Source organism: Drosophila arizonae, chromosome 5 (assembly GCF_054131065.1).
Source record: "Drosophila arizonae isolate 15081-1271.41 chromosome 5, UAZ_ARI_1.0, whole genome shotgun sequence".
In the NCBI taxonomy this organism is placed as follows: Eukaryota; Metazoa; Arthropoda; class Insecta; order Diptera; family Drosophilidae; genus Drosophila; species Drosophila arizonae.
In genome coordinates, this window is record NC_142925.1 from 23,870,463 (window position 1) to 23,886,109 (window position 15,647).

The window sequence follows — 15,647 nt, forward strand, 5'->3', positions numbered from 1 at the left end:
AATTTGTTAAGGGCTACACCATCTGTTCAGGCTTTCGAGCCGTATCTATTAATTATTAGCGCATTTAGTATAGTATTTGGCGGAAAGTTCACACAAAATTTGTTATGAAAAAAAGAAACATAAAATATGTTAATGAGACTACAAATCGACTATATATTTTTAATACGTTTTTCAAAGTAATTAACAATTAATAAATTGTTTGAGCTGTCCAGAAATTGTATTTCAATATGTGCATGCATGTAAATTGAATCAGTTGAATAGTTTGAATTATATCTTATTACTGTAGTGAAATGCAGTTTATATTATATTTCCGGAAAATTGTACATTGGATTGGTGCAGTAATTTAACGTGTGCCAATTCTCCGTTATGTTACTAAATATTAACGCTCGCAATCTGTACAGTCTGGCAACGCTGCACGGGTTCTAATCTTGGCTAAAGGTAAATGTCTCTGCTTTGGGAAGTTTTTCGAAACATTTTGTTAAGATTTAGCCTTTTCATTTTATTATTTTACTTTTGGTGTCTTGCATGTCATCGCCGAAAGTCGTTTAATTTTGATTGTCTCATGAGACCTCGCGCCTCAAACGTCAGTGGGAAAATTGGCCCACATATGTGCTTACATGTGTGTGTGTGTGTGTGGATTTGTTGGCATGTTTGCGTTCGAACTTTTTATGGATGTCATGATATTAAAAAAAAAAAAAAAAACAAATAAAATAAAAAAGGAAATAGCAAAGGGGCAGCACGTTAACTATCGCGTGGCACTAAGAAAACAAACAATTGGCTTATCAACGGGGCGGCCGGCTGGCTGTCTAATAGAATATGGCTAAAAACTATTGGAAACAATCTCACCCCATCTCTCTTCCTCTCCTCTTCCCTCTTTATTTTGTGCACATAGGGCAATCTTAAATTGGCAACCACTTCATTTCGCTACAAAAAACAATTGTTAATTCAAAAGCTTTTTTATATATAATTAAAAAAATTTATATGTATGTAGCCCCAAATACACAACAATATAATATATAAAATACAGAGAAAATCGACAATGGCTGTGGCGACAACACCAACAGCAAATAAACAACAACAATAGCAATCAAATGACGGTCGGCGTGTCCACAAATTGCAAACACATCCTGCACACGAAACGGTCAGAACTCTCGGCCAGCCGCTATCAACACACACACACACAGAGACACACACAGAGACACACACGACGCACACACACTCGCTGAAGAAAAACGCGGCACAAAACTTAGTACAGTTGTTCGGAAAAAACAACGTGCAACATTGGTGGCAATAAATGACTTCAATGACTGACTGACTGACTGCCTAGATGCAGTATGGGTGAAGGAAAGGGCCAAGGGGTAGGAGTAGGAGCTAGGGCGGGATCTCACTGTTTTTGGGGCATATTTTGGGACACAGGAGCGACGCCTAGGTAAAAAGGCATCATAAATATGTGACTTAAGATGTAACGACAGTGCATTGCTTGAAGTTTTGGTTATCTTTGAGACAACTTGATCTAGAGTTCCTATTAAAGGAATAATATAAAGAATGATATTGAACATCTAGAAATATATCTAGAAATTAATAAATAATCTATGAAAGTTAAATTCTATTTTATTTTTGGCAATAAGTCAAACAAATAAATTTATATACAAGCTGAACATTAAAGCTAATGTGAGACGATGTATAATTTATAAATAGTGATATATCTAAAATGAAAATAATACTTCAAAATATTACAGCTGTATGGAATACTCATCTTTGTATTGCATATCTCTAATGCAAGTTTTATGAAAATGTTTCGACAGAAAGGTACTTTAAACTCATTGAATTGTCTGCTTTATAGAAAAGATTGTGATATCGTAAATACATTATTGCTGAGAGTATTTGAGCGCTGACTTTATGAAGATGACTGCACTTACTTATTTCTATTTTTTGTTGTTAACAATTTCATTGTACAAAAAGATGGCAGCAAATAAAAGGCAATACTAGGCTCGTTCGCTCGCTTGGTTTCAATTTCTTTTTGTTTTTTTTGTTTTTTTTTGGGTGAGGGCTGCGCTGGGCAGGGGCAGATGAGTAAGGGTTAGAGTGGGTAAGGGTAACATGATGGCGCCTCTGCCGCTTCCGCTGTTCGTGCAACACAAGCGCGATAATTGCCAGCGTTATCCGCTCGGGCTGCCAGTCAAATAGGCGCTACAGCTCGAGAGGGAGCTGGAGAAGCCTTCGTGTGACTCGCCTACTTTTGATTTACAACATTCGTGCCACAGCAGCAGCAGCAGCAGCAGCAGCAGCAGCAAAATTTTCGGTATATGTATCGCCACGCTGAGCAAAAAACAGGTACAAAAGCCAAAGAAGAAAAAAAATAAAAAATAAAAATGGACAACAAATGCAATGCAAACAACAAAAACAACAAGCAGCGAAAAAGGCGGCACACGCTAGTAGCCCAAGCCAGGTGCGGCTGTCGCAGCTGGCGGCGCCTCCAGGTGTCGTTCGTTAGTAGTTTTCAGCGTTTCTTTTTTGCTGCCTGGCAAAAGCCAAAAGCGATATAAATAGATAGCGGCACTTTACTCTTGCTTTTTCTTTTGCCTCTCCTTTGCTTTTCTCCATTTTCCATCTGTTTTCGTTTTTTTATTTTTGTATTTTAAGTCAGCGGGGCGTACCTTGGCAATTGGCTAGATTGACAGATCATGCAAACATAATGGCAGCATATTGTGTGCATATTATAAACATTCAACTATATGCAACCAACTGGCATTTAATACACTACAGAATGTGTGAGGTAAGGGTATGTGTGTGTCTGCATGGGAAATCTGTCAAACTGCCTATTTGATGAGCTATCAGTCAAGGCATTGATTAAATAACATTGATTGGAAATAATAATGTAGAGAAATAGTTGAAAAATATGCTCAGAATATTGCTATTTGTGAAACATTGAAAATTATCTAGAGATGGAAAAGTAGAGTAAAAGACAAACAAAAAGCGAGCCGTTGAGAAAAGAGGAGAAAGACGAAGATATACGGATAGAGAGAGAGGGAGAGCGAATATTGGTTTGAAAGTTGAGTTAAGACAGGGGGAGAGAGAAATATTTATCTCCAGAAAATTTACATACAAAGGCAAGGAGAGAAAATCAGAGAGGTGGATTCCTATCTCCTGATGACACAAAAAAAAAAAAAAAAAAAAAAAAAAAAAAAAATAGAGAGCGAGAGAGATTAGAAGAGAAATGATAATAGAGAGAGAGGGAATAAGTAACTTAGAGTGTGAAAGGCAATGATAACGAGAATGTAAGAAACGTGTGGAGATCTTTGTTGTTTTAAATATAATGGAATCATGAAATTGTCTCGATTTTACAATTTCATTTCAATTCATAGATCAACTGCTACTATGATCTAGTTCTCCACAATTCAAAACTAAGTATATTAAAAAAAAAAAAAAAAATAAATAAATGAAAGGTAAAATCAGTATCAAAATAGGCTTGCCTTTTGAAATTGGAAACTAAAAAAATTAAATAAAGTCAATCAAAAAACAGTTTTTAAGGCAGATCGAAGCTGTAAATAAGTGCCGATATGTATGCATCCAAAAAGTAATCCCTAGAAGTCAGATGACAAATAAAGCTCAAGTTAGAATAACTTGAAAGTAGATCGATCGATTGGTAAAGTGTAAGAAAGAGATAGAGAGAGGGAGGGAGACAGAGACTGAGAGTGACAGAGAGCAAGTGAGTGAGTGGGGAGCAAGTGAGCGAGTGGGGAATGCTACTTGCCTGTTGGCAAGTGTTAATTGTAATAAAATAAAGCAACAAAAATAAATTGATGCATATAAATAGGAAGTAAACACACAGCTACACATATATGTATATGTTTATACAATATATATATGTGTTTATTTGCTGGCCTGCTGACGACAGACGACAATTTTGCAGCCGCAAAATGTTTGCAGTCAATGTCCATTTTATGGGCTCAGTTTATTATTACGTACTTAAATTTTGGCCCGCTCTCTATGCGTGGTATACATTTATGTATCTAGTAGCGCTCGTTTCTTGCTTGGCTGTTTGTTTGATTTTTCTCCATTTTTTCCTATATACATTTCTATAGATATACATATATAAATATATGCTGTGTGTGTGTGATTTTTTTTTGGCGCAACGCCGCCGCATTGAAGTAATCACATAAATCACGCGCTCGCAGCTCCAGGAGCAAAGCGCCTGCTCAATGGCTGTGCTCCATTATGACGCGACTCGCAGATAAAACTCTGATACACAGATAAAAACGAAGAGGAAGAGCAAAAAAATTGAGAGGCAGCTTTATTAAGCATAATATGGCCATAAAGCCGAGCCGAGTCGATTCGAGTCGAGTCGAGTCATAAGTGCCCCAAAAGGATTACAGCTAAAAAGGTGGACCTCGTTCTGGCAGGCGTCTCTCTCCCTCTTGCGCGTTGTCTCACTCTCTCTCTCGCTCTCCCTCTCTGGGTACTGCCTGCTCCCTCCCATCAAGTGATTGATGAGCCATTGCGGCTAATTCTTGGCGCTCGCTTTGTTTCTCTCAATAAACTGTAAATCATGCCTGCGCTGCGTGCCAAGTCATAAATACAAGTACTGCCGCTGTTTCGCACCAGCCGCAGCCGTACGGCCCTACTGCCCCGCCCAATGTCCGTTGTTAACTCTTTCAGGACCCATTGATCCAACTGCACCGAGCCCGCTGTAAAGCGGCCTGCAGCTTTTTAATTAAGGCGCCGCATTGCAATAGCAAAACAACAAGAAATTGCCAAATAAAGTTGGCCAAAAACGAATTCTAAATGCTCTATGGCAATAATTCATAAAATAAACATTAGTCTCTATTGGAATCGTCATATATGTACTTACAGGAATGTCACTCAACGGATTTCCCAGAATGAATCGTCTTCCAAAATTTAATTATCCCAATTCCATTTTATTATAACCTTCTTTCAGTAAGCCTTTTTTCTATAAAACTCTGTATTGGGTTTGAAAATAAATTTCAATTTCATATATTATTTATTTTATAATAGATTTATTCAAAAAATTTGATTTGAGTCCCAGATAGGAGAAGTCTATCTAAATAAAATATTAATTGAAATTTGTCGCTTAAGTAGGCAAAACTAAATTGAGTTTAAATATTCAAAATTAGACTGGGGTAAAATATTCAACACAGATTAAATACTCATTAAATTTTTTGTATAAACAACTTTCAAACTTTAAAGCTTTCAAAATTATTATTTGAATCGTGAGCTTTGTTTTAAACTGATTATGAGCTATTTTAGCAAACTGTCCTCACTTCAAATAACTGTCAATAACCCGCAATTCGAAAATGGATTATATTTAACAGCTTTATGATCTGATTAGGGTCCCAGACTCTTTAAACCATCTTGTACTCAACAGTTACAGCCTGTGCTATCTGTAGATAATTAATTTTCATTAAAAATATTCTGAAAAATTATAAAATCAGCTGGGGCTAACTTTTCACTTTGAACGATATAATTCAATATTTTTTTTTTTTTTATAAATTGTGTTTTATTATTTGTGTTACTTACTTTATTTAATGACAACTAAACCGCGTTGGTTAGTGTAACTCGCTCACATTACAGCATCTGAAAAACGCGACAAATGGCCAAGGCGCGAATTGTTTGACAACATCGCTGAACCACGGACTAAGAGTTGGTGCAACGGGTGGGCGCACCATCTATCAAAGCGGCCTGGCAGCGTGCAAATTGAAATGGCAGCAGTAGCAATTATCGCAGCAGCAGGAGCAACATCGCCATCAGCAGTGGCCGTAGAAGGAGAGCGAGAGAGAGGGAAATGGAGCATTTGAGCGCAACGCGTCATATGCCTCGAATTGGCTTTTGATCATTTTTGCCGCTAGATTAGGCTCAACTGGTGATATATAACTGAATTAGCGCTGCGGGGTATTCGCTTTCATAGACACACATGACTATATTTATATGGCAATATGCTGCACGATGTGAAGAGAGTATATTGGTTTTCTCATTGTGTGCCTCTCTGTCCAACCATACATCCTTCAGCCTATAAGAGACCCTAAGATAAGTTTAATTTTGATTTTAGATTATATATTATATTTTTTGGGGACATGACATTCGGGAAGTTGGTAGTATACCTATTGTAGTACTAGTAGGTTAATACTTTGATTTTTTTTTTATATAGATATTTGTATATTAATTTGCTAATAAACGAGTATTATGCAGTCGATTGGACTGGACTGCAATATTCTTACTTGTTATTTGATGAACTCTGTCAAGGGCTAAATAAATATAAACCCTCTCTTCCATGTCTCTACTCTCTCATTGATTGTCAGTCTGGCATTAGAGTTGAGTCATTCTGAACGAGTTCAATTGAGCAGTTCATTAGAACTAGCTCTGGAACTCTAACACACTGAGCAGATATATAACAGGATTTCTATTTAGAAATTTAGTCTTTCTTGTTTTCTACTCTTCCGTAAACTGAATAAACTAACAATAGTTTTTATTTACTGATACATTCTGTTGTCCATTGAATATTTATTTATTCAAATTATTTATAATTTTTCTTTAATTTGTTTACTAAGTATTGTTTATCAGAATCATTCGGATTTTATTGAGTGACCATCAATAATACTTTCCATTCATTATTTTAGTTGCTCATGAACTTTTGCTATTGATGTACTTAGCTATCTGAACTTAATGATTCATTTCACGATGAACCACTGAACGATTCTTGAACTGGTGAACTTGTAAATCTCAGTCTAATGCACCATTGAGCTAGGGTTCGCAGCGCTATCCTGCAGCTGGTCGGCCGTCATTTTTAGATGTTCTAAGCGCCCTTTTTTTCGACTCTTTCGACTGCAGTGCATCTTTTCGTCATGGCGTTAGATTTATGAACGACCGCCGACAAGTCGCAGTCGCAGTCCTTTGCCTGCCTTCGGCCTGGCTGGGCAATATTGTAAATCATTTCCAAATTATTTAGTCGCTCTCTATTCATATATGTATTCATATTTTTGGCGCCTTTGCCGCGCCGCGCCGCGCCGCCGCCGGAACGAGTGCGGCACGTGATTGCGTTATAAATTATGAACCACTAGATTTGCCTGCCCTCGATTCCTTACTTTACTTTTCAGTTTTCATTTTTCTTTTTTTTTTCAGTTAGTTTTTGCTGGTCGTTAAAGTTGAAAACAGGAACTTGCTTATCTATAAAATATACAGTCTTGGCTTTAAAGCAAATATAAGATCTTGGTATATGGCTTGCCATTAAGTTAATTGAGCTGAATTTGTTTATCACGCGCTCAGCCATGCACATGCGCCTTGATAAAATAATATTGTAAAATTATGATATGCGTGGATATGATAAAATCATATTGTGAATATATGAAATGCAACAAATTTCATAAATGCCCGAGAGCTTTTAAGTAGTCGTACATAAATGATTGGACATGTCTATTGCCGAGGCCGATCATTATCATTATTATAATCATTATCATTATTATTATCATTATTATAGTTGCTATTATTTTCGTTGGTTGGCTGGCCAGCTGCCCAGCTGCCCAGCTGGCTTGCCCTCCTTCCAAATGCAGCTGTTGGAATTTTTGTAATGGCTTTTATTGACTTGCGCCAAAAAGCAGGCAACACATTTTGCCCACCATCGAACGCTAATGAGCTGCGCGACTGGTGGACACGACTCGACGCGCAGTTGATTTTCAATTTATTTTAAAGCACGCGAAATGCACCCATTTATTATGTGAGTGCCAGCTATATACTAGGATAAGCACAGAGTTTATGTGCCAATTAAATACCCTGTAATTGGTCGCTAATTATGCTGGGCTGTGCTGGCTAGTCGATTGACTAATACCAGACTGATACCAACTGATTTCCTTTGTACAGTTTGAGAGGCGCTGAGTGAAAAACAAAAAGAGTTCGCAGTGAAAGTTTTTAAACGGGCTTTGAGCTTACATTTTTAAACTTATAACATTTTATTATTATATTTTATTTTCAGAGCTTCTCTTTGAAATTGCTATCTATATATAAAATAGATAGAAGATTGTTTTACAGAGCCAAAGCTTGAATATTCCATTTGATTTAGTCACTAATTCAAAAGTGACTTACAGTTCCTCAGTTACAGTGGCTTCAGAGTCGGTGGATGGAGTTAAAGTTCCAAAACTAGCCTCGTTTGTGAGGCTTGATTGTTAGCACAGTTTGATAAGCATCGTTTCATTCACAATTCTGAATGAGAAAGGTGAGAGTCTTCAAGGAGCATTGAAGACAGACTCACGATTTGAAGAGTTATATATATTATGATAATAAGGAATATATATATTTTTTTTTTATTTTTTTTTATTTTTGCAGGGTATGAATTAGCCCTTCATTTACTAGCTGATTGGTTTTCTTTTTATTGTTATCATTATATTTTTGTTAATTTTTTTTATATGTATATGTATATTTATACATATACATATATATCTTTTTTTATACTCTTGGCTTTATATTTATTTTATTTCCTTTGCCGCAGTGGCACAAAATCATTTTCCCAATTGGGCATATAAGTCCTGCGGCTGCCACACCCGCTCTCGCTGTCTCTCACCCATCCTCTCTCTCTCCCTCTGTCTCTTTATCCGTGAGCTGTGCAAATTGAAACACTCGCAGTCGTTACGCGGTATTCTCTCTCTTTTGGCCAAGTCGTTTTCATTGCGTGGTCGCTGCCGTGGCTCTTATGCAGTCCACTCATTCATGAATGCATTTAACATGGCCAACAGATGGACGAGCAGCAGAAGGAGGAGGCGGAGGCGAAGGAGGAGCATTGCAAGGAGTGGGGGTGGATGTCCTGGCAATTTAACAGCATTTACTGTAACACGTGTAATTATTTCATGAGATTTATCTGCAGCACATTGGCCACAAGCAGCAACAGCAGCAGCAGCAGCAGCAGTTGCCGCGTGTCTCGCTGCACTTTGGGTAAATGCGACAAAAATTCCAATTGCCAGCGATGGGGCCGCAGCGCAAACAAAAGTAAACTGTTGGCGTGGCATGCCACAAGTGACCGCAGGTCCAGGCACCATGCATAAACCAGAGCATCTTACGGCCTCCTCTGTCTGCCGTGTTTCGTGTTGTTGTTGCTGCTGCTTCTGCAGCTGCTGCTACTGTTCTTGTTGTTGTTTGTGTTGCTGTTGTGATAAGCTGCCACGCGGTACGCACGCATCCATTTTTGGGCCGCAAGCTGAGCTGCGTCCTGGTTGCAGTTTCTCTTTTTTTATTTTTTATTTTCAGTTGTCAGACTTTTGTGTGTGGCTGTTGTTTTTTTTGATACCCTGTAATTTGGAAATGAGGTACATAGTATGGGCATGGATTCATTGCATCAAACGATGTTGTTTCTGGAGACTTTAAAGATTTTGAAATAGAAGATTGAAAACGTTGTGTTGAGAGTTTCTAATTTGGTTCTATTGTCCAATAAAAAATATAATTGTAGATCTTGGATTGGGGGAATTTACAAGAATCTTCATACCATGACTCTATTTGAATACTATGACTATCGAAACTTTCTCTAGCTTATCGATAATTTAATTTCTTTTGTTTTCGATAATCTCTTCTATTTAATTCTAAAAGATAAGGCAAGCAAAAAATCAGCATGATTTGGATTATAAAATTGACACCAAATGCTTCATTTGAATTGCTTTCAATTTATTCAAAAATATTCCTTTAGATCTGTTAGCCTTTGAGTAAAAGGAATTACTGAATTAGACATTGCTAATTACAGGATATGTACTAGTCGTTCACTCTTGGCGACTGTGAGTTTGCTTGATTCGCATTTGGCATTTGGGGCGCAGTCGTGCGTCAACTTACAAGGCGCACGCAGCGCCATCTGTTGTGGTTTATTTGCGTTAAAATGATTGGATGCACATCATATCTGCGACTGCTGCAACACAGTGCAACACGGCAACAGCCCGGTGGCCGCTGTCCGCTGTCCGTTGTCCGTTGTCCGTTGTCCAGGCCGTCTCTGTGCCCGTTCGTTCTTTTGTTGGACGTTGCCAGCTCGTAAATTCTTTTGCATGCCTCGTGCAGCCGCTGCGATAGGCGCATTTCTCCTGCTGTTGTTGCTGCTGCTGTTGTTGTCAGCCATTTCCAGGTGCTTTATGAGCCCTGTTGTGGTTGAGCTGCAGAGTGGATAGTTGCCCGAGCGGGGCAGGGGCATGCGGCTGTTGCATATTTAATATGCAAAGCCATGGGCCAAGCCACGCCGTGTATAACTTGCAGACGCTGCGACCAGGCAAAAAACAAAATAAGAAAAACCCAAAAATCAAAACCAACTTGAAGCCTCGTGTCCAGCCCGTGCAGCTCACACACAGTGTGTTATCAGTTTTTCGGTAGCTCGCCTATATATACATATGTATATATATAGGGAACCTATATGTCGCACTTTTACGAGATATGCAGCTACTCCTCCTCCTCCTTCTCCTGTTATTGTTGTTGTAAGTAGCAGCCGCTGCCGAGCTGTCGCTGCTCGTGCGTTGCCAAAATATGCACTGCACGGAAGACAATAAACTCAATTTATAAGAATATCATATATTTATAATAATATTTATATTTTTATTTATAATATTTGAAATAGCATACGAAAGTTTACCTCTTGGTTTGGGTAACATTCCTATCGAACTAAATGGGCTGCTTTTGACTCAACTGTCTGAAGGATTGAGTCGCTGTGTAACAAAGATTATGAGAATACGAGTATTATATCTGTAAAGAAATAAGATTATGTTGAGTATGAACTTCCACTGTCAGCATATTATTTTAAACACTTCTATTTAAAAAGAATATATTACAAAGTTCTTTCTATTTAATTTGAAGAGAAGATATAATATAATATAATAATATTCCACAGCTTCCTGAATCATAAATACATGTTCACAAGATTTTGTTTTTTGTTTTTTTTTCTCCTATAAAAAATTAAATATAAATCACTCAAGTTATATAAAATTATATTAATAATATTTGCATAAATATATAAATGTATAATAGTACAGTGACCAATGAAATTTCTTTTTTTTTCTAGTTTTTGCGTTTTCGGATGGAGTTATATGAGAATTCTGAGGATTCAGAAAAAGTACTGTGTGTGTGTGTGTGTGTGTTTTTTTTTTAGATTTTATTTATTATTTTATTTTATTTTTTATTTATTTTTTTTGTTACACTCAGAAGCGTCTGCTTTAATGTTGTCATTTATACTACATACTAGCTGGCCCGGCAAACGTTGCATTGCCCTCTATATTATTTCTAGGTAAAAAATTGTTGAAAGCTATGTTGTTCAGGCTGGGATACACTGATAAATTTATTAATCGGATTTTCATTCAAGCACCTTGGGGTGCAAGAACAAATAATGCGGATCGTTTGCCAACACGTGAGCATGCCACGTACAATTGACCATGAGAAAAACACGCATTTTCTAGATTGAGGCCACAAATAGTCAAAGATTGGCCCTGTGACTTGTTGATCGTCATGGCGAAGGCAAGACGAAGCGGGAATTGAATTCGTTTAAATTCAAAGGGCATATCTGTTGAGCTCATCGGAATCCTAGGAATAAGAACTTCCTCATCTTTAAATTTTCCTTTGAGTATCGACGCGTGAATCACATTGCTCATCAGTTTTCTTATCACCAAACGCGTTCCATTGCACAGTTTTGGTTGGTTTAAATTTCTAAGCAGGCAAATCTTGGAGAATTGCTCTTTTCATAGCTGTGTTCATTTCTTGACGCTGGTCAAGTTGTTCTTCCATATTGCCCATGAAGTATATTTGCAAGAATTTTTGCTGTGCATCTTCAATAGGTTGCAATGATCCAATGCGATGGCAAATCTGGCCTTGAATCTTTAAATTCAAAGCCATAGTTATAGTTATATTTACAAACACTTTTTACAGAAATCTAACAAACTACATTATTCAAAATTTTTTTTTGGCAGTCATAGAAAATAAAATTTTTAACGTAAATTACCTTAAATATCCGTCTCCAATATTTTCCGCCCCAAATTATGTCATTTGGAAACAGGCATTGTATTTTTGAGTGTTCGCTAGAAAATGTCGTGATTCTAGTGTTTCGCCATAAAGCAGGGAACGCAATGGCTATGGTGACCGCTAATGGCAATGTCACTTTACCACTAAGGCAGCACAAACCGGGCGTTTCACCAGCAAACTTCAATGCGCCACAATGCTAGCAAACAACGTCCATTGGACCAATGCAAACTAAACGATTCAAGCTGTAATCAATGGTGCAATCATATCGAAACGCTGCTCGATTCAAATCAATCCTTGAACCATTTCTTATTGCCATTTCACGGGCTGCCTCTCTTTGAGAAGCACGAATTAAGGCCCTTCTTTGCTGGGTACTAACGCGGAGCCTTTCTCGGGCGATTTCTCGCTCTTCGTCAGATAATTGACTCGCGCTATTCCGTTGCCTAATTGCATTATGGGTCCGCCGGGAAAGATTAGATTTTCTAGGACGCGGCATTTTTATTAATAGTAATACTGCCCTCGCACAAAACCATATAAAACAATCGAGAAATATAAATATAAATAATTTACACAAATTTATGTTTGAGACAAACAAATACCTGAACTTTCGAGATATTTAGCTTTTGTAAAAGTCCAAAAATACAATTTTTAATAATTAACTTTTTTTTTTTAATTTCGAATTTTGAATTTTGAATTTTTTATTTATTTTTGATTGTTAGGTTTTAATCTTTTGATTTTTTTTTAATTTTTGCAGATTTTTGATTTGAAATATTTATAAAGTTTAAAAGTCCGAAAATATAAAAAGCCAAAAATACACTTTTTAATAATTACCTTTTTTTTTTTAATTTCGAATTTTTAATTTTTTATTTATTTTTTGAACAGTCAGGTTTTAATCTTTTGATTTTTTGCAGATTTTTGATTTGAAATATTTTTCCTTTTGATTTGAAATTTTTTTTTTTTTTTTTTTTTTTTTTTTTTTTTTTTTTTTTTGAATAGTCAGGTCTGCTCGAGGTCAGGAGACCGTAGACTGACTGACTACATTTGTTTATTTACTTCTACACTATTGTCAAAACTGTCACTGTTACCAAGCCTACTGGGTATAAAAAAAATTTGAACATTTGGGGAAAAAACCGCGTTTTTCAAGTATTCGGCAAATTTTTTCAGTATTTTTAAGACCCTATACTAAACTCGTTGCGGAGACAAATCCAACAAATCAAAAACCATGAAAATTGGTTCAGCCCAAATCAAGTTATAAGCAGTCTTCACTTTTACACAACTTTCTTTTATATATATAGATATTCTTTACAAATACTTGAAAGCTGTCCTTTAGCCATTGTTTGGCCACTTTCTAGCTGCTCTGTAGTCACTCTAGCTATTTGTTAGCCACACTTTAACTGTTCTTTAGCCATTTACCAACTACTTGCTAGCTATTCCAATTTCATTATTTCATTATTCGCCTTTGCGAATATACACTTAAAATTCCATGAGTTTAGGAGAGGCCATAAGCAATAGCTAGATAATCCTCAAATAGCCTTGGCCTATTTGTTGCTATAACCAGTCTCCCATAAACTCGTCATATTAGTCATAAACGAATTGAGCATAGCTGACTTTTCAACAGACTTTTTCTCCAAGTGTATTATGCAGCTCATCAAAGCGGCTGTGGCACGCGTTCGCATGCATAACTTGGCTCATCTCACTAAGCTGGCCAACAAGTTGTGCATCTGTAACTGTCAGTCCAGGCCAGGCTGTGCCTACCTGGTGTCCATGTCCATGGACCATGGATACACAGAGGCGCAGCATGTCACCAAAAGCAGAATTTCATCCCCGTGCCCCTGCTCCGTGCTGCTGCTGCCAGCTGAATGCTGCCTGCCCTCTGCTACACACTCGCTCTCCTTCGGTTGCAATGCCCGGGAGGATTTTCAATTTTACTGCATCATAAATTAAATTACCTCTTTCGATGTGCAATGTGCGAGACCTGGGCCCATATTTCGTTGCGGGGCCGGCTACATTTTATGACCGCAAAAGAAACGCAACAAGAAAGCGGTCAGAGTAGCCCAGGGGCGGCTCAAACGGGTGCCGGGCCGGGCAGACCTTTGACTTTGCCAAAAACTGCCAAAGGTATGCGCAAAAATGCACAAAACCAGGCAGGGGCTCGGTTGGGGCTGGGCTGGGGCATGCTTTTCAAGGGAGACTGTGACTGCGGCTGCGACTGCGACTGCGACTGCTGCTGCTACTGCGACTGGGACTGGGGCAAAGCAATTCCCAAACTGCAGCAGAAATGTACAACAAGAGCCGCAGACAACGAACCTAACAGCACGACTGCGATGAGCACTAAAAATGCAACATTACGTATACGCAGTGGTGCACCGCCAAAAACACCAATAAAAAAAATACAAAACCCACATATACCCCATTGACAATCCTCTCTCATTCGATGCTCCATGGCTTCTAATGAAATCAGTAATGTACCAAAATCAAGATTTTTTCGCTTTCGAATACCCTGTAGACCACACGTGGCTGGGGAGTGGCATTAACTGCTTATGCTAAACTGTTAACGTGCCGGGGGTACTAGTCATGAGTTATTAAAATAATAATAATAATAATAATGCCTCCTTTGCGAAATTTTAACATAAATACCTGACTATAATTTTAATATTTATATAACAAAATATAGGTGAAAAAATATTAAAAATCTTTTTTTATTCTTAAAATTGCATTTACTTATAACTATGAATAAAAAAACATTTTTTTTTTAATTTTTTTTTATATAAATATAAAATTTTTTATTTTAAAAATAAATTAGAATTTATTTAAAAATTATATAATAATTCTAATAAATTGTTAAGCTTGAAAATACGAATATTCAAATATAAATATAAATACAAAATTTCATATATATATATATTTTTTATAATAAGGTATATGTTCTACAGGGCATCTCCTAGTCTATCAGCACATGTCTTTGGCTGATTTTTTTGCTTTGCCCAAATATCACGTATTCGACGTTTAGTTGCATTTGTTGTTGTGTGTTCCGGTTTCGCTATATCTTTTTTTGTGCGTTTCCTTTGAACGCAAACTTTACACAGGAGTCCATTAAATTTTCGTAGCGCTTTGATTTAGAGCAGGCAAAAAAAAAAAAAAAAAAAACCAACCAAACAAAAAAACAGAGAGAAAACTAGAAGTAGCAGAAGCAGAGTAGCAAAGAGCTCGCGACTAATTTATGTAATTTGGCTAAGAGGCAAAGCGTTGCGTCGCATCTGCTGCAATTGGCGTGCATCCATAACGAACTCGATGTCGATAGCTTCACCGTTATGTCTGTCTGTATCTAACTGTAACTGTGGCAATGTCTGCCTGCGGCATGCTGATGAACCAAGTAGCGCGCGTCAGGCATTTTGGCCATCATTTCGAGGGTGGTTCCATTGTGGCCATAATTAAAATTACCTCGTTTACCTGGCACACACATGTGTCTGCCTATCCCCCCGTCCCTCTCTCTCCTGCTCTACGTGGCTTTGTGGTGTTGGTGTTTTTTGGTTTTGTGGTTTTGTTGTTGACGTATTTTTGGTTTATTACCTTGCATTGCGGATGCGACCCACTCCAGCACCTTGGGCCCTGCAGCTTTTTGGCCTGGCCAAATTGTCTGACCACTCCCCAAACGCTCTTAAATGGGCTTT

General features: G+C 37.5%; 1 long non-coding RNA gene across 2 annotated transcripts; it reads right to left on the reverse strand.

The window, feature by feature from the left end:
- Positions 1 to 9,274: 9,274 nt before the first annotated feature.
- LOC149268834 (uncharacterized) lies at positions 9,275 to 13,274 on the reverse strand. 2 transcript variants are annotated; one of them, XR_016270378.1, is made up of 4 exons: positions 12,576 to 13,274; positions 11,960 to 12,489; positions 10,604 to 11,876; positions 9,275 to 10,502 (listed from the first exon to the last, which is right to left on the reverse strand). It is a non-coding gene; the product is annotated as an uncharacterized LOC149268834 (long non-coding RNA). The 2 variants fall into 2 exon arrangements; XR_016270377.1 differs by having other exon boundaries at positions 9,279 to 10,502; positions 10,604 to 11,835.
- Between the last annotated feature and the right edge of the window lie 2,373 nt (positions 13,275 to 15,647).